This window comes from Micrasema longulum, unplaced genomic scaffold (genome assembly GCF_059751315.1).
Source record: "Micrasema longulum isolate JH-2025_06_02 unplaced genomic scaffold, ASM5975131v1 h1tg002173l, whole genome shotgun sequence".
NCBI classification, from domain to species: Eukaryota; Metazoa; Arthropoda; class Insecta; order Trichoptera; family Brachycentridae; genus Micrasema; species Micrasema longulum.
The window spans coordinates 1-20,736 of NW_028279338.1; the positions used below are offsets into that span (position 1 = coordinate 1).

At 31.5% G+C, this 20,736-nt stretch overlaps 1 long non-coding RNA gene across 1 annotated transcript; it reads left to right on the forward strand.

Annotated features, from left to right (window-relative positions):
• The first annotated feature begins 929 nt into the window (after positions 1–929).
• Positions 930–1,510, forward strand: LOC148272859 (uncharacterized). Its single transcript, XR_015824745.1, has 3 exons — positions 930–1,057; positions 1,139–1,228; positions 1,313–1,510. It is a non-coding gene; the product is annotated as an uncharacterized LOC148272859 (long non-coding RNA).
• Positions 1,511–20,736: the final 19,226 nt, after the last annotated feature.

Sequence of the window (20,736 nt, forward strand, 5' to 3'; positions counted from 1 at the left end):
GTGCCCAGGACAGAAAAAACATGGAAAAATTTGGAAGAGGCCTATATCCAGCAGTGGGAGAGAAACGTGCTGATAAAAAGAAGAAGAAGAAGATCAAAGACTAAATTAATTTCGCAATTTATGTTCCTCTCATAGATCAACAATATTTGAGTGCATTCAAATTTTCGAAGAATCATTGGATTTTTTGGTTACTTTACTTAGTAACTTATGTAGGCCATTTAGTATTGTGGGGGTCCACTTGCGTTCGTTGGTGTGCTTGTCACCACCGATTGTATTGACTTCTGCGCTTGGTGCTTTATTTTTTCGTTTACTATTTAAAACAGTTTCATTTAGTTTCTTGAACTATTTCAGTGGCAGCAGAAAATTATTGCTTCAATTATTTGGTATTTCCTTATTTCAGAAATAGTGTTTCAGTTTTCTAAACGCAGACCAACTTAACCCGGTTCGTCTAGGCAGTTCCGCAGTTTACGCAGTTTTATGCCCAAGTGCTGAGTTTGTAGAGATAGTAACTTAGTCTTTGATAGCGAAAAAAAGACAAATAAATAAATACTTCCTGTCTGGTTTAAAAAGGGGATGTTTAATATATATATATATATTCATGTTTACTCCGATGAGGTATTGTTATATTTTGATTTTTAAAAATACAAGAAAAATAATTTAATGATTATGATAACTTAGTGCCAGTTCAGATAAACCATGTCGCGTCCCGCGACAAAAATAATTATACCTATAAGATAATCAGAACCGTTATAGTTTAAAAGTAAAATTGAATATAGAAAACAAATCAATCGCGTAAATAAACGCTTTACCCGACAGCGGTCAACCGCCATTCCCGGCGGTCACGTGATACCTCCCACCACACTAGTTTTTTTGAATACAGGGCCGTAGTACTCGCCGCTGGCGAGCCAGCCAGTTGCAATCTGGTTCGCGAGCAGTGTCCACGCCGCGCTAGGCCAGTTTTCCCTCGCAAATAACTATGGGAGTTTTGGTATAATTCCCTATGCACCATGTTGAGCTGTGCCCAAAAAAACTTGTATTCTAATTAAACCAGCTTCCGGTAAGTCTTCAACAACTTTCGAATATATAAATCAACTTGTTTCGCTTATACAAATTTGTAATTTTTCATTATTGTCCACAGATCGGATACGTATGATCATTTTAAGCTAGAATCCATTATGACGGCTGTTTAGCCTTATACACCACGTAACAACTAACAAATCTCCATTTAGTAAGTACAGTATACAGCACGGAACTGTTGTTTTTTTTAACTTACTTTCTCGAGCCGTTTGTAAAGAAATACATTTTTTTGTAGTATGGAGAGTCAGGTTACCCCGGAATCTCGCCCTTGAACCTGAGTTGTCGACATTTTCTTTGATTCATCCTGCAGAGGCGTGACTCAGCAGTTTTTCTCCTCAATGGCAAATCGACACAGGACGCCATTTCTAGGATCCTTCGTAATCGCTGGTGTTCCTAGTACTTCCTTCTCAAGTAAAATAATATAGAATGGTTCGAATCTCTCGGAGGATTATGTGAGTACCTCGCGTGCATCTCTTCATAAAGGTTGGTGGAAATATACTTCGAAAATTAGTGACTCCTAATGTAATACTACAGTGAACTAATGGATACGCAGGATTATTCAAATCTTTATCCTCATTACGGGGAACCGCTGCCCAAATTATTTTCGGTTCTAGGACACTTAGAAGTAATCGCATTGTAGGTTAATTTCGAATCCTTTTAATAATGGGCTATTTTCAATTTTAATTCTTACTAGGAGAGATCTCTGCTCCAATTATTATTAATCCTGTTTACTATAATTAAGTTCCTCATAAATAATTGTTGAACATCTTGAGAAACATATATGTCCGTTGTCTGTAAAACTATATTTTACTGATTTGTAATAAATAAACTTGAAATGAACCACTTTATTCTGTCTTTTCCCACCGTTGTTCACAACCAAGCAAGAAATTCAGTATTTTATTAGAATTTTGCAATAATACCTAATGGAAAGTAACTAAGGACCCATGTTATCCTTCAAGGAACCTTGAGATCAAAAAGAACAAGTTCTACCTGAGACTATTAGCCGCAAGATAAGATTTAATATTAAAAAAGAGTATGACAACCATTTAAAGAAAAAATATTTTCTGGATTAGTTGGATTCTTATAGATTTACATTTAACATATTCTGAAGCATCGCGTAAAATCACCCAGACTTCATTGATTTGAATTTATGGGGTGAAATTTATAACAGACGGAAGATTATAAGGCGTGTGACCTCGATTTATGTAATATCTCTTGTACATAAGTTGTAACTGTTACCAAGGTGTGCCTACGATCAATGAAATAGATACTCCAACTTAGCGTAGCCCGCTATCACATTTATAATTAAATTATCGCATATTTATTAAATAACGAACTGATCGAATCAGTTAAATTATTTGAGTGTATCGCTAAATGTTGTATTTGAATTTGTTAATTGTCTTAAATGTGAAAAAACACAATTTTGGGAAATCTCAGAATTTTGTTGATTGGCTTACTATTATTTGAGTAGGAAGGGTCGATATAATATTTTTTGTTCAGTAAAAGCTCTTAGAGAAATAGACCGATACGATGTATTAAGGAAAATTAGCTGAAGGCAACATTTTTATTTGGCTCTTCTTATCAAACGCCTAATATCTTTTAAAGCGGTACTTAACCTAACTCGAGGAAATAAAACTTAATATTATTGAATCACTTTTTTTTTTACCTAAATAATACCCCGTTTAGCGTCCTTTTATTGTGTCTAGGCTGACAAAAAAAACAATTCTGTGTTTAAAATAGAACCAAAATCTTGAACGAGTGTTTTCGACTTGATGGCTACTCTTAGATAAAAAGCCTGAAAAATAAAATCGAGTGAAGTTAAGACGGCGGGAGACCGCTGGTGTCCAGCAGAGACAACTTGGTTGTAGGTTCTCCTGAGGCACGCTCAGCGCGCGTCCAAGCCAGGTCCGTCGCCGCAGCCTGAAGACGCTCGTTATAGTAGTCTGCTGCGTCCGTTCTGACTTCAATGTTATTAATGAAATCAAACCACCTTATACCCAATATTCTACTCAAGCGATTACCCTCAAAACTCAGAACTTTGGTGTCTTGAGTTTTGGTAAGGTGTCAAAATTCGTACCCATAAAGGAGTACTGGCGTTACAAGAGTAAAATTATCGGCATTTTATTTCGACCGAGTATTATAGTTCTAGACAACACGCATCTCGTTAAAGAAACATAAATAATATATATCTACAACATTCGAAAATCGAAAAGATTTGGAAGTTTAAAATAAATGCAGAATAGGAAATATAACACAGTGGAAAGTGATCACTAGTGACCGACCGAAGTTTCGGTTGCAGTATTTGCCAGTATCGGTTAGTAAAATGAGTTTCCACCGCGGTTTCAGTTTTGGACAATAATTGGCCGAAACTTCGGCTCAACTAAAACCTGCGGCCGGGATGTGTCGGATTACATTTGGCTGCAGTCGGGTTCATATATTCATCTACATATTTATATACTCGTATGTAAAAGGCAATGTTTTTATGTGTGTCCTCTATAGACTGCATAACTACTGGATCGATTTACAAGCAATTTTCAGTGAAATGTAGATCTTTGTCACGACTATATTTATAGCCTTTAAAATCTTGAATTTATAAAGCAAAACAAAGTTAGAAGCGTAAATGTTGTTTTGTATACTTCAACGGGGCTGTATTTGCCTAGAATTCATATACAAAAAAACTGGAAAGATATATTTTTTTTGAACATACAATAAGTTTGTTTTTAAATGTTTAGAATTTTTTTTTTTTTATTTCCTTAAACTCCTTATAATTTCTACATAATTATATATTTTTAGTAAATTTTTGGCATACTAAAATAATATTAACTGACATTTAATACATTTTTAAAAATCGCATTCCTGAAATGAGTACACCCTTATTGGTGAGAAGAACAGAGTTTGACTTTTGGAAAAATAATTATATATTTGAAAATCAATAATTTAAAGTTTTGGATTTCCACCATTAACAAGTACCTAGATACCTACTTAAATTCAATATTTGAAAACGAATAAGTTTAAGTTTTAAAATTTCATGATAAACAAGTACCTTGGTACCTACTTACCAACAAAAAGTAACAACATCTTTTGAACGTTTATCCAAACGGTTTTTACTAAAGATTTTTTTAAGTAAAGTTTTGTAAGTATACTTAATAATGTTTGATCTTAAGAGGAAACGCGGTCGACTTTTTTTCATATAAACGTATTCCCGTATTTTCTCTCTGGATTATGGCACTAGAGCAGTGATTTTTTTTCACACTATAGATGTTTACCATTTGCGTGTCAATTCTGTTTCTTTTTATGAAAATAGTTTATTATGATCCATCCAAACACGTAAAAAAACACAATTTTATCTGCTGTTTTCGGGCGCACGATCTACAAATATAACTATTCTTGAAAACGCAAAACGTATCCATACATATAATTTTATTTTGATACTTATATAAAAAAAATCAAAATCAGATCCGTTTTGAGGTGCGGAAAACGGGACAATGAAACGTCGATTTTGTCGATTCTTACAAAAGGTCTGACATGAAGCTGTCTTTACCGCACAGTATCTGTTAGACAGTGACAGGAAAACAATGTTCGAATACTGATTTATCAAAATTCCATGTTCTTACAATTTATGTGAACCAAAAAAATTAAAAAATAATGTAAACGTGCGTACATATCTAATTCGAAGTTAATACAATAATTGATGTCAAACTTTCTAATGTATTTATGTAATCTGTAAATGAGTTTGTACTCAAATCTAGAAATACCAAAAGCATTCTCGGATTTAGCTCGTATTCATAAATAATAAAAAAAACAAAATTATTAAAGATATCGATTTATTTTCCATTCAAATAAATAACTAGTTACAATAATTGCCATTGTCTAACATAAAAAAATACAAACTTGACTGATTTTGTGATTTGTTGACTATAATTAGAAGTTATTAGATCTTTTTTAATGTTTAATATTGTATTCTTTATAGTTTATTTAGTAGTTCATTTATTTATTTATTAGTTTAAAGCATAATATTTATATTACTATACTCAACAAATTCTAAGATTCCTTACTTCCAATGTCGGTCAACCAAATTTTTATTTTTTTTTCAGTTCTGAAGGTTTATCAGATTTCCAAAAACACGGTATCAGGTTGTTTAGTTTAGGTCCGTTATAAAGAAATGATTTTTGGAATACCGCTGTACGTGCTATTGGAATCACCAAATCGTTTCTTACTGTACTCCTGGTTGAGTGCGCATGACTCACAATCACCTGAGTGCTCCTATTTTTGTGGATGTCAAGTATTACTTTCCTTATATAGATTTGCCTTAAGCCAGGGACGTCTAAGGATTTGAAAAGGCATTCACTCGGATGATTGTACGGTTTTTGCAATATTATCCTTAACATTGATTTATGTACCTTAACCAAGGGATCAAGAATAGTCTTGGCAGCTCCTCCCCAACAAATACAACCGTAGGCCAAAACAGAGTTGCACAAACCATATTATATACTTTTGATATCTACAATGGACAATATGTTACGCAGTGTTATAAAGATATAGATTAGTTTCCTAACTCTACCTACTAAATAGTTAATATGTTTTCTCCAGTTAAGGTGTGCGTCAATAAAGATTCCTAAATATTTGATGTCTTGTACACATTCCAGATGGTAGCAATTACAGCTGGTGAGCGTGTTACAATTTGCATCATGAATTTTTATCCTTTATTATATTCTTGGTAGCCCTTTTATATTTGGGCTGAACTTTACGTATTTGGTTTTCTTTGAGTTTAGTGTCAGCAAATTATCTTCGAGCCAGATTTTAAGAATATTCATTCCTGTTTTGGCCTTAACATGTGTTTCCTCCCAAATATCACCTTCAAATACAAGAACTGTATCGTCTGCAAAGGTAATTATACGAGCGTTAATATTTAAATTACACAATTCGTTTATATATATAATAAACAGCAGAGGTCCTAGCGTACTACCCTGTGGTACCCCAATCTTTTTTTAAAAATCAGTACTGCTGCATTCTCCCATTTCAACCCTCTGTAATCTGTTGGAAATGAAACTGTGTAACCAATTTAGAGGTTTACCTGTGATCCTGATGTTTTCAACTCTTTTTAAAAGAATTTCGTGCGATATGGTGTCAAACGCTTTTGCCAAATCAAGAAAAATTGCAAGTGTTTTCTTACCATTGTTAATGTTGTTTACTAATGCTCCGGTTATTTTTTTGATTACGTCATCTGTGCTTTCACCTGGTCTAAATCCAAATTGGTTGTCACTAAGTAAGTTTTTACTCTCTACATAATAGCTAAGTCTATTTTTGAATGCTTTCTCCAATACTTTTGAATATGCACTTACCAACGAAATTGGTCGGTAATTTTCTATATTCTGTTGATCACCCGATTTAAAGATTGGTTGCAATATTTATTGTTTAGGTTGTGTTGGAAAAATTCCTGATGAAAAATTTAGATTGAAAACGTGCAACAGAGGTTTGGCAATGAATTTTTTAAATTGTTTTAACATAAAAGTATTGACAACGTCAGGACCCTTGGAATACGTTTTTTTTTTACACTAGTAATAATTTTAATGATTTTTTGTTCTAATATTTTATTTGGTTGAAACGATGGCATTATGTTCTTGACATTAATAGATGATGCTAGATTACATTCATTCAGTTTGGATTCATATAATATAGCTTCAGATAATTTAGAACCTACCGTAGTAAAATATTCATTGGCAATATGGGCTATTATTTGGGGATCATTTGTATTTGTAGAGTCTGGTAAAATTATAGATGTAATTTCAGGCTCCTTTTTTGATTTAGTTTTTTTAATTTCTCGAATTGTTTCCCAGATTTTACCCGGAGAATTATTGGTACTCAGGAGATTTTTCTATTAGTTGATAAGTTAAAATTCTAAATTCTTTTAGCGTACATCGAATAACTGTTACACATAGGTAATACATATGAATAACATAACAACGAACCAAAACCAAAAAAAACAAAACCAGCATTAACTTTGTCGTCAAACATTTACTAAATGTTATTATTACCGACTTTTTTTTGTCTACCGGTTTCGAGACGCACCCTTCTCTTCGTCAGGACACCAATTAAACCAACATGCAAACCCACTAAACACCTTTAATTGGTTTAAACACAATTTAATTGGTGTCCTAACGAAGAGATCGGTACGTCTTGAAACCGGTAGACATAGAATGTCGGTAAGTCCTTTTATACAAATATTTAATAATATTTAGTAAATCAATACCATGAAGTTTCGCATAAATATTTTTTTAATGTTTTTATGAATGTATGTATGTGTGTGTGTATAAATGTGTGTAAATATATATACATATATATATATGTGTGTATGTGTGTATGTATATGTATCAAAATGTGTACACGTTTATATTTTATTTGTCTGTGCTCTCTATTAATTTGTTAACTATTATCATATTTAGAATCTTATTGCCTAGCTTGGAACGGGGTATGTACCCTTGTTAGCTGGGCAAATTGAACGTTAAATCGTATTTTGATAAAAGGTGTAAATAAATAAATAAAATAAAAACATTTATTCCTTTTATTTCATTTTGGATTTAACAGATATCAATGAACTCGTAAGGTTTAACAATAAAAACGCCCAGTTTTTGGCATTTTGAAGTGACTTTGAACTTATTTAAATTTATTGAAACTAAGAAAAGAAGCCGAAATCCGGTTTCGGTTTCAACAGATGCAAAAATTGAAAATGCCTCGATTTACATATTATCTCTACTCTGCGAATTTGCTAGTCTCTGGTGAGGTATCGGCCTAGATTTTTTAACTACCTTAGCATTTCTTAGCCTCTGTTGAGATATTTGTCTTTCTTGTTGGAAATAGTTGCGAAACTACTACAGAACAGATTAGTTGTTCATCCTGTGTTGACTGGGGGAGGGGGGGGGGGGTAGAAACTGCCAAGTTCAACAGTCTCGAAGGAAGCAAACAAGTGAAGTCATATTTTATCGTACAGCTTAGCTTGACATTTTGTAAACATGGGAAGTGGAACACATAACTTTTGGTCAGCATGTATGTTAAATCTACGTTTTAATTAACTGAAATTGTCGAAAGATTAACTATTTTACTAATTCTAGCCCTCTTCAAAACATAGATATCCCCAAAGTGAATTTTCAATTGATTTCAATATTTGAAATAAAAATAATTTGAGCTCATATTATTTAAAGTAACTCAAATATTTAAATTTTCAGACCATTTCCGAAAAGCCGTAAATAATTTGTGCTGCAAAAATGGAAATCAAGTTGTGGTAGAGTGGAATTTGAACATGGGACCTTTGGTCTGTGAGCCCACAATACTACCACGGGACCACAACCTGGTTTGTTTCATCGACAATCATTACTTGACTTTGACCCTTTAATGTGTACACATGTAATATTAATACCATACATTTTATGATAATGTTTTCCCAAACACAAAAAAGTGTGAATATAAAAACCAAAAGGAATGATATGTTTTTTTTTATTGGACTCAAGAACTGTCTGCCAAACTTTACAAAAATCATGGCACACCGACGAATGAAATTTGTTCAAATAAAATGCCTTCAGAATGGAAATTTACTTAATAATGTAAATAAAGGAAATCATAGCAGGTAACATTTTTTAAGAAAATATTTCATTAATATAAATATATGTCAACAGGTGGTAACAATTTGAATAGTGGGAAGGAAGAAGCCAATTTATTTTTTTTTAGTGTCGAAACGCGGCTCAAAATTTAACAAAAACATAGCTACTTTCGTTTTTTTTATTAAATTTCCACGAGCGCTGAAATACCAAATTCGCAAAGAAACGACCATCCAAACGGCAACCGGGATTGAATTTCTATATTAGATAATCGACGATATTGACTATTGGCTTCAAAGCGATGTCTACTCCAGCCCATAAAATAAGGCTTTGTGCCCAGGGTTGTCTTTTAGATTTATTAATTGTTTTTTTTCATTACTTAGTGTCAGGTGCGTGCTAGTGTCGGATCTTGAGAGTAGATTGATGATGCACTTATAAATTTGATAATCAAGTGATGAAAAATACTTAAAAATGATGCAGTCAAAAGTTCTAATGTCCTCTGAATTTATTTTAACTTCAAGAAATTTTGAATAGATGTTAATTATTTAAAATGCACAGTTTTAAGCCTTTTTCCTTCGCGGCTCACTATGAGACGACTTTATGCGGCACACAATTTGGCAGACACTGAACTAGAGGAACATTTAGGTATCAGTTAAGACATTTTTTAATTTGGTAATATTATAAGTAATGATTTTAAAAAAACGTTGCTTCTGTATGGTAGTATAAATTGGCCGGTAAAATGAAAGAAAACAAAAATATAATCAAAATATAAACACAAGTTTTTTTCTTATTGATATAAATGGTCGTTATTTTTAAAGATATATATTTTTTCGATTGTTTACTTACATTTCCGTTTATTTTATCTCCATATTACAGCACTATCATTGGAAATATGTATTTTGTAGTTCCCAGAAAAGGCCGAATAATAATTGGGCTTAGCTGTATGAGATAAATACAAAAAATATCTGAAGGCAATATTGAATTTTATAGACTACGTACATTAGATACCCAAAAAAAACTGCACATTGAAGGAAATGATTTTTAACATTCATATAAATTCACTTTTTATTGGTACATCGCTGTGCATTTTCATTAAAAAAGAAAAATGTTCTAAACGAAATCTTATTTAAAATGTTTCTGTACAAAGTTGACATATATTTTTAGAGAATAAATATTTGCTTTCTTTAAAAACATTTTTATTTTTAGCGGCCATTTTCAACGAATTATACATTTATATATTTATATTAAGATACATTTTACGAAAAAAACATTAACGTATCCCTAACTTCATAAGACCAAGAGCCTAGCGTTCGATTGAAATGAACGCGCTTTTAGATAGTGAGAATTAAGTTCTGATAAAATGGGATTCGAGTCTTGGATTTCTGATCTGTGAGTCCTCGATACAAGCCACGGGAGCGCAACCGGGGTTTTTGATGGGCGGACATTAGAATCTAATCGCAAAAGTGTAATTTTTCAAGAGAGCAGAAAAACGTTATTATGAACCCAGCTACAGAACTCATATTTTGCAAAATGCGTTATTATTAAAATATTATTTCATCTGTGTATCCGCATTAGAGTGTGTTGAAAAATAAAATAAATATTTAACATTTTATACAACTTCAATCCTTAGGAATGGGACAGAAATTAGTTAAATTAAATAACTAAAACTAACTTATATTATAGAACTCCATTGAGTTAATAAAATAAATTTTTCTACTTAAATAACTGAGATCTTCTTTTTCTATTTGTGACACTGAAAATATGACACAAATAAGTATAGTTATTTTATTAAAATGAAAGTTTGATAAGCACAATTTTTTTATTTATTTAGGTTTGGAGTAGTCGTATAACGTAAGTGTACTTCTAATACCATTGATGCAGATATTCACAAGCAACGTTTTCTCATATAAATCATAAAATGAACCAAAATGTGTTATGCTGCATCCACCCATTAAAGAAATATCGTTTGACATTATTGATTTGAGGAATATAAAACAGATTTTTTTCATAAATAGCACACACACCCATTGCCTGTACGAACGTAGAAACAATATTGCAGTACAATTCATAAATTATTACTCAGGTAATAACTACTTACGTCACTTATCTTTAACAATCGTTTTGTATAAGTACCTATAGACAGTTTCACCCCATGGGTCTAACATCTAACTCATTTATTCACGAAGCCCCTATTGAAGAAAGTAACGGTTATTTTTCATTGAGGCGCAAAATAAAGATTGAATTGTCCCTAAATTATTCAACAACTTCCAGTATGAAATATTCCTGACACTATTATTTCCTTAGACCATGTTTTATTTACTCTTTGGCAGTGACAGTGGAGGAAATTGACCGTTGGTCGAACGAATTTGTTGCCGAGAGTTGATTGCAAATTTATGAAAAAATGTTCTATTTATTGATTCCCTTGAAATTTGTATGCCAGGCGAACAATTATGTTCACGGTTCGAATAATACTGATACTTGAGAAGAATAATAAAAATATGTCCGAAGCGATAGCACGTTATTTGGAAACTCAAAACCCCTCGTCCGAATTCTCAAGATTTTTAAATATGCAGATACCAACGAATCTCCTACGAGCCATTAGCTTTGAGATTACTCTGAATTCTTGCATTAACTTCTAAATAAAGATAATGAATTATTCAAAAGACGTTATAGATAATGTTTTTGTTTCCTTTAGATTTATTCATTTTTATAATTTCAAAGTGTTTTTTTACATACTCGTACTTAAGTATTAATTTGACATATTTAACGATAACAAGTACGTCAAATGGGGTTATTATGCCTACCAAGGGGTTATTCTGACTTGATTCTGTCGAAGTTTTATTTATTTCAATTTTTGTTTTATTTAAAATACATAATACACAATTTTACTGAAGCATAATTATTGATTTTCATGTCCCAACTTGTTAGAAAATTTTGCGTTATGTCGGGACTCTTCTAACTGTTAAGTTTATTTAAAAATGATTTACATGCGAGTATAAGGAAAATAATGAAGACGATGATTTTAAAACTGGCGTAACAAGTCACATAGCTAAAAAAGCACCAATTAATTTGAAATTTTAAGAGTATCTTCTCAGATACATTATCATCGTCGTGAGCATCGACAATATACCAGGAACTACGCAGCCCCAGCAGCCCCAGCAGACAGCCAGTCACCAGTCAGCCAGATGCAATAACTAGCCGATGATACTGGATGCTGCCTAGATTTTCTGTACTTAGGTTATCAGTCATTGCTTTTGCTAAATTGTAAACTATAATATTAATTTAGGAAAAGCACTATTTGTTTAGTTTTTTTTTCAGTTTACTTTTTGTGCCGTTATATCAATGCTACTACCACTTACTGCTCGATATATTTTATTTTTTGTAAACATTATGAAATTATTTTTATGTTGCTAGTATAACATTCGTCTATGCGCTTTGTAGCTGCAAGATGTTTTTTTCGTAATATTCGCTTTGAATAATGAATTTACATTGTTTATAAAACTATTTTTAATTCAACCTTTAATTGTAAATAAGGTCTAGATTTCTAACTGTCCATTCACCATGTAGCTGCAGGATAATGTTATCTTGATTCTGCCTGTAAGCGTTTTAAATATACATAAAAAAAAAAAACGCTGTATTTTTTTGTAAAACGTTGATGGGGGGGCTAGATTGTAAGCGTCCTACAAGAGGTTTTTTTTTTATCTAGCTCAACAGTAATTTTCCGGTTCATATATCTATCAATAATATTTTGATTGCCAATCTCCAATTATTTAATTTTGTTTTAAAGTAAAAAATATTAATAATTTAACTGTGTATTAACTAGAGTACGCTTCGTATTCATTTTCTAATTCACTAGTTTTATGTCGATTCCCAATTGTTAAATATGTGTAATTATTTATGGAATAAATTTATTAAAAAATAAAGAATTCTGGTGATTTTTTAAACCCGATTCATGGTTTTTACTACTAGTATTTTTAAATTAATGTATTTATAAAATGAAAATACTTGGTATTTATCCACTTGAATTTTTTAAAGAGAACCTGATTTCTGGAAGCACTAATTGTCCCACCAAAATCTGTACTGCAAGATTTTTCTTGTGCTGTGGGTGTTTTCTGCCAACTGAGAAATGCCGTTTTTGTCATCAACACTATTTTTTTAAGGTGATTCTTAAGTTTTTTGTATGAAAGTTGGCTGGCTATTTTCAACAGAGCATGGAACCGACCTTGCTGCGCCTGATAACACAAATACATATTTTTTCAAAACTGTGGGCTTTTTGTGGAATTGCATCCTGCATAACAACGTTCAATTCTTGTTTGTTTACAAATCAAGATCGAGGTTTTCAACCATAGTTTTGCTATTTAGTACTATATTGATTTCAAGTTTCTTTGACTTTACATGGACAAAAGATTTTTAACGTATTATGTTAGTATGGAAGTTTTATGATTTTGTCAATAGTTCTTGCAGTAGAACAATTTGATTAATACACAATTATCAATATTGTTAAAAAAAACCTTAAGATATTAGAGGACTTGGTTTTTATTTTCAGTAAGAAATAACATCTAGCAATCGGTAAAAAAAGTCAAAATTGCAAAAAATTGACTTGGTCAGTTCTCCTTGCACGTTTTGGAAATACACTTTGTACATACTCGTATTTGTATATTTACAAAAATAGATATTTAATTAAACTATGTAATAATACGTCATATTTTATTTGAAATAATTCCAAGCATTCAAATACTTATAACAGAGGTACACTTACTGTTCTACAAAGGCTGGATATAAATAAACATGGACAAAAAATGACAAAGTTACAACAAAAAAGCGAATTATGTGTGTAATTAAACCAAAGTTTCAAAGTCAAATAACGTCAATGTTTTTATGCAGGTTTAAACAAAAGTAGCTTGACTTGACTGTGCCTAAATAAATTTGGATCAGATAATACAGAAACGGTTTTTTTAAACAACAATGTTATGAATTTGAAAATATATATATATTTTTTTTTAATTAGTACCAAGGTCCATGCACAAATAAAAATACAATAGTAATATGAAATGTTACATAATTTATGGAATTTTAAACCATGGATACACGAAAATAATACTGTTTTATAATACAAAGGTTAAAAACATTATTTTTTTAAATGCTTAAAAATGACACGTAGGTCTTACGTCGATTTTATAAAGACAAAATATGCTTTATCCTACGAATAATGTTAATTATTTATTTATTCGTGTTCCAAACAATCATTACAATAATGGCTGTTTTTAAAGTAAAACAGTTTTTAAAAATTTTCTCATCGTGGTGTAGTAGTCAGCGCATTTTTCCGATTGATTTTTTCAGGGTTGAATTTGAATTTTGATTTTAACATTATGTAGGTTAATTTCAAATGAAAATATTTTTACCTCGATAAATGAAACTTTCGGTTAGTAAAATAAAGATGTGATTTTGATAAATATAGGACGAAGCGGGGACAGATTGAAATAACATTTAGCTTCACGTTGACTAAATAACGATATATAAATAAGCCCCCTAAGTTTGCCCCTATGCATTGCATAAAATAATAAATATTATTAAAGATAGAATCCCCCCTTACTGTACACCGCAAACACATGTTTTTACTATTTTTTACACACTCTGTTTCATTGAAATATTGTGTTCGACTTATTTTTTAAATGTTTCTACACTAAAGATAATATTTAGTTTTATGTCAATTATCCTTACAAAATAAATAAGTGTAAGTGTGCTTATTGTTTTAGTTTGGAGCTTATATTAAAATATACGAGTAGGTTATTACACAATATAAAATGTATTTATATTAAAATAGGTGTAAGCTTTGGAAAAATGCATTCAATATCATCATTATTTTCCTAACCGCACTCAGTAGAGCATAAATTAGTCCATTGCTATTTATTTTATTTATTATTTTTTTTTATACTCTATTCTTACAAACTATAAACAATAATAAAAATAATGTGACTTCACTGGGAATACCCGTGCCGAGGACACTTAACAATATACTTTTTTGAAATGTTTTTACATTTGAGAATAAACAAAGAAGACTAACTTAATAAACAGAGATAATCAACAAAATATTCAGACTGTTTTAAAAACTTCGTATATTTGTATATCTTTATTATATAAATTATAAAAACGCACAATGAAAATAACAAAAACCTAACATAAGCTACGAGTATATACTTCTGGAGCAGTTGATTCAACATTGATTTGGGTGAATGAGTCAATCCATTTTACTTCTACCTAGCTTCACTTTCCATTTTTTTATAGCCTTTTTTAACATTTTCTCGCTACTAATTGTTTTAATAGATAGTCGAAGTAAGTTATAGATTTTGATTGAATAATACCCGAAATCCCTTTGTCCGAAAGTGGTTTTAGTTTGTATTTGTTTAAGTTGTCTTTGTGTTGAAGATTTAGTGATTATATTATTTGTATGTGGTGTATTATTGGGGTTATGTCTTTCATTTGAGTAAGAGTAGTACTACAAAGCAGCGTATTTTAATCATTTGATACATGAAAGCAAGATGACAAGTTTCACGTTCAATATCGTCTAGTTCAACCTAGAGAAAATCAGATTTCTAAATAATTCCACATCGACCTCATCTTTGACCAAAAAATGTTGCCAGTTGAAGTAAGGAATGAAAAAACAAGACGATTCAAAATATTTTTGACGAATTGGGTAAGAGAGACTATGGAAGAAAAAACTTCTGGTGCACTTACTGACACATCAATTTTAATCTCGCTTCACCTTTGATTTTTGTCAGACTTCGGGCCTAATTTCTCTCGTTTAATTTGCAAGTCAACTCCCCGTTAACGGCCCTTCCTGGTCACCGTTTTGCACACGTTACCAATTTGAGTCTCAACGTAGAGAAATGTGCCAATTTATCGGGTAGTTGCCTAATTCCGGGTACCCCAATCTAAACTGTAGAGAACTGGGGAAACATGTCTATCGGTAAAACATGGATCTTACCATTGCCCATTACGGTGCGGAGATTGACAGCCGTCACCCGCTCGATCGTGAAGTGTGCGACACTTACGTAAATATTTGAATAAATTATATATTAAGACACATTTGCGGAGTAATATTTTGTGTGTAATGGTCAGTGCGTTTGCCTACCATGCAAGAGGTGTCGGGATCGATTCCCACATGCTTGATATGAAATATTGATTTAAAAGGGTGTTTTCACACTAGAATATTTCATAGTTCCTGTACTGGTACCTGAAGCGTAAGACTGATATTTTTACCTTTGTGTAACAAAAATTATCAAGATACGCTGCGATTGGTGGACCAATGCAGTGCCCTATGCACCGTTAGGTGAGGAAAGGGAACAATGAAGAAAGAAGAAGAATAATAATTGAAACGCCCATCAGATCGTTAATATCTATATGACCCATACCTACATGCGCTAAGATTTTTCGCCGAGTTTCGACCAAATTGTGAAACGTAATGTTTTTTTATCATCGTGACGTCGTCAATTTCAACTGTAGCTTATTCAAGAAGAGAAAACATCAAATCTTGTTTTAACGTTAATAAATAATCATACGATGAATCTGTCTTTATAATAATGTTAACTTCACTTTCGTGCAACATAATATGTTATGCCCTGCTCAGAAACTCACCAGAGAAGAAATCCAGCCGGTTTACAAACATTTGGACATATTGAAAACATTGTTGGATAAAATCCTGCCTAAGTGAATCATTTACCTAGAAAAAAATTTACATATTCAAAATACTACCACTCAGAAATGTTTTTTTGTGTACTTAATTTCATCAGGTCCATTAGAATTATTATTATTTTATTGCTTGGTACGTAAATCATTAAATTTATTGATATTTAAAAGGAAAACTTTTGGGATTCTCGGAATAAAAACCATTTTCATGTTTTAAAGTTAAACAATATAAAAGGACGATACTTTAATTTGAAACCGAAGAAAAGAAAATTTTTATGCGTCACGAAAATCGGAACGTAGGAGCATTAAACTTATTACCCTTAAAATAATGATCGTATTAACTCGAGCATTTATCGCCGCCGTAAACCTGCATGCCAAAAATACTTTTCTTTAATGAGTTTTTAAATAATATATGAGCATGGTTGAACTCTTTTCTCGAAGAAAATTATACACTTCAATGTATATACGAGTATTAAAAATATTTCGAACGTCCAATTAGCTTTTTAAAAAGATGTTTCCGAATTCAAAGTTTAGAGATAATGAGAAAATAATAACTAAATGTAATGAAATATTTCAACGTGTACCCTTATCTTCGTCATGACACAGATTAAACTAACACTTAAAACCCACTACGCCCAAGTTGTTACACAAAAACGTAAAACCAACCTGCCGATTTGAAACCACTTGCTTCAAGAACGCAAGGGTTGTGCTTGTAAGGGTTTTGCACATAAGAGTTGTGCATATGAGGGTTACCTACTTAAAGCCAATGGTTGGATTCGGCATTATGTTTTTTTATTTTTGTGCAACAACATGGCGAAGGTGTAAATTGGGTTTATTTTAGTTATTTATTTATATTTTTCTCTTACAAACTATAATTGATAATTAAAATCATATGACCTCACCGGGGTTACCCGTGCCGAGGACATTTAACAATGTACTTTTTTTGAAATGTTTTTATATTTGAGAATAAACAAAGATGCCTAACTAAATAAACAGAGATGATCAACAAAATGTTCACAGTTTTAAAAACTAGGTATTTAGATCTATATTATTAATATTACAAAACGCACAATGAAAATAACAAAAACCTAACATAAGCTATACACTTGTGGAGCGGTTGATTCAAAATAGGTTTGGGTGAATAAGACAATCCATTTTACTTCTACCTAGCTTCATATCTATTTTTTTATAACCTTTTTAAACATTTTATCTTTGCTAATCGTTTTAATAGATAGTGGAAGTAGGTTATAGATTTTATTTCAAAAATACTCAAAATCTCTTTGTCCGAAGGTGGTATTGGTTTATTTTTGGTTGGGTTGTCTTTGCGTTGCATGTTAATTAAATTGGTGCCCTGAAGAAGAGACGGTTACGGCCTGAAACCGATACAAATATATAAGTTGGTAAGAGGTAATATATAAATATTTAATAACATTTAGTTTTTATCTTCTCATTATCTCTTAACTTGTTATTCGGAGACATCTTTCTTATAAACTAACTGGACATTCGAAATGTTTTTAAAGTATAAATTTTAAGGGTATGATTTTCTTCGGGAAATGAGTTGAACCATTCTCAAATATTATTCAAAAACTTTTACCCTAAGATGAATCTTGACATAAGTTGTGTCCGTTTTTTTTTTCCGAATGAAAAGAACAAGAGGACAGATTACAGCTTATTCAATCATGTATTTTCCTTTGTTATTTTACAACAAATTAGTCAATGATTTATGGACCTTATTCTCCTTGTTTGTGTTTTCGTTTATTTCTTCAATTGAACGCAAACAGAATGAGATGTCAAAAATGTTTACTTTCGTCTACTTGACATACCATTTCGAAGGCTTGAAGTCAAATAAAATAATTTGTTAAACGTCAAAGCAGACACAGTATGTGGTTGACCAGAAAATTTTCCATCGAATGACGTACAACCTTTACCATTTTGTTTTACTTTTGGTGCTCATTTTTCTTCTTCTTATCTTTGTTCTTCCCGATGGAGGTTGGAGCTGAAATGAACAAGGTCTGAGTGCTGCAATGAAACCAGTAACTCAAATTCTTTAGCCAAGAGATTCACCTTCTACCTACACTGCGTCTTCCTTTAATCTTTTCCGAGAGATACTAGTCAAATGTTTTATTTTTTGCTTCTCATTTCGTGCCTAAAGTTTTCTTTTATTTATGGTCTTGGTACCTTTTTATATTTTTTCATCCGTCGGAGGACGTCATCGTCATCGTTTCGGACTTTGTCCATTCAAGAGATTTTCAAAACCCTCCTGTAGCTCCACGTTTGAAAGCTTAAATTTTTTAAGTGGCTTGGGTGAACATCTACGCTTTGACACCGTAAAAAAGTACCGAAAAGACTAAATGCGCATTCGGAGGATTAAATTGAAGTTTTTTGATGCAAAGGAGGCGACGCGTCCTGAAAAGACAGTCTTGCGCCATCTCTATTTTGACTTTTGATCTTTTGTGCATCATTCAGCCAGCATCCTAAATATTTGTATTGATGGTCTCAATAACGTGCGTTCCAATTTTTAAAACTATTGGGAAATTTTGTGGTTTTTTCCGAATAATCATTAATAGCTGCAGGCTTTTTATACTATCTGCTAGAAGGGCAGTTTCTTCCGTAAATTGGGTGTTATTTATAATTTGTTCATTTATGCTAATGCCGTCGGCGTCGGTTGTTTCACTTAGTGCATCTCTAAAAATGGCTTCTGAGTACATATGAAAAATGAGAGGATAATGCATCCTTGCCGGACTTCACAACATAATATCCATATTCGATGTCAATTCATAATCCACTTTGAATGCAGGTTTTTAATACCATTTGATTGAAAATTGCACATTGATGCCATGCTCATTTTTAAATTTCTAAAAATGGACACAACTTATGTTAACTCCTAATATACCAGTTTCATTTTTGAAAATATCGATTTTTTTAACAGTATTGTAGATACATAATAAGGTGAAATGTTTTTTTAAGACAATAAACAGGCTTATGAAAGTCCTAACAGATTCGCATTATTGACTATATATTATATAATAACACTTAATCTAAACAAACAGGAGTGACAACACCGCTTGCTTCTTGAATGCTTGCCTTTGCTGTTAGAACACATTGACAGTACCGTTTAATGAGATTTTGTTCACTGTTCTGAGGATATTTGGCTGAGGGGAAAAGAATCCGATGTTGGGTTTATAATTTCCCACGGCAAAGACAGCATTAGTACGCAAGTTACGGTGAGGTACATTAAGGTTAACCTAAGCAAGAATATCATGAGCATCTACACAGATTGATATTAGTTTGTGCAAGAATGTCAAATCAGCCAAAATCTTCATGTCATTATAATATGGAAGTATTTGATCCAATTCTAAATATAAACGATTATAAAAATTTACGTTGCACCGATTCAATCCGCATTTTATACCATATTATAGAATTAAACTCAAGCAAGCTACGAACAAATGATTGACGCAATGTTATTGCAATTTTTAGGCTTTTGAATAGCTTAGATATTCGCAAAGTAAATCCTCATTCTTATTAATTAATTAACTATAAAACCATTAATTTTTTTCTTTAGACATAGAAAAATTTCAAGAGAAGTTCATTTGGGTGATTTAATATTTACTGTGTTACATTCACAACTAATTCTGGATATGAAAACCAAAAGAACTCAAATTGAATATGTCGTGTAATAAGAGCAAAATAAAAAGTGATTTTCCGAGCAAAAGTTTAACATATCGCACTCCCAGTTTTAGACTATGACAAGTCAAAAAACTGAGATTTTGAGTTAATAATGTAGAAGTATCGATAATATGATAAACTACCTGGTCAAAAACTATCACAAGTCTAAATGAACAGTTCTCAATTTAATAACACAAAATAAAGTCTTGAATTTTCTTAAATCATATTGTGTGATATCAAGACTAGGATATTTTGAGTTGCTATAGTCTTGAATCAGAAAACAACATTTTTATTAATTTTAGACTATTTCATTTTAAATTATCATAGTTTAAGAATAGACAAATGACTTTATTTTGAGTTTAGGTACCACATTAAATTTGCTAATTTTAAATAATTGTTTTTAATTTGCAATGCTTACATTGAGCTACCAGGAATAAGTGAACAAAAAAGACAGATCTTTTTAGCCTATGCAAGAAAAATTTGATTCCTAAAAATAATAATTTAAAAGTCGTTAATACCGCTCGAAGAGAAAGTCCATCGTCTTATGAAGAAAACGATGATTGAAATTATTCCAATTGATGAATTTGCACCTATAAACCTTTGTAATTTTGCAAGAGACTTTAAGAGTCCTTATTTTTTTTTTCAGTTACATTGATAAACTATTAAAATTTGTTGAGATTGATTCTATGTTTTTTTTTTTATTTTTATAGGT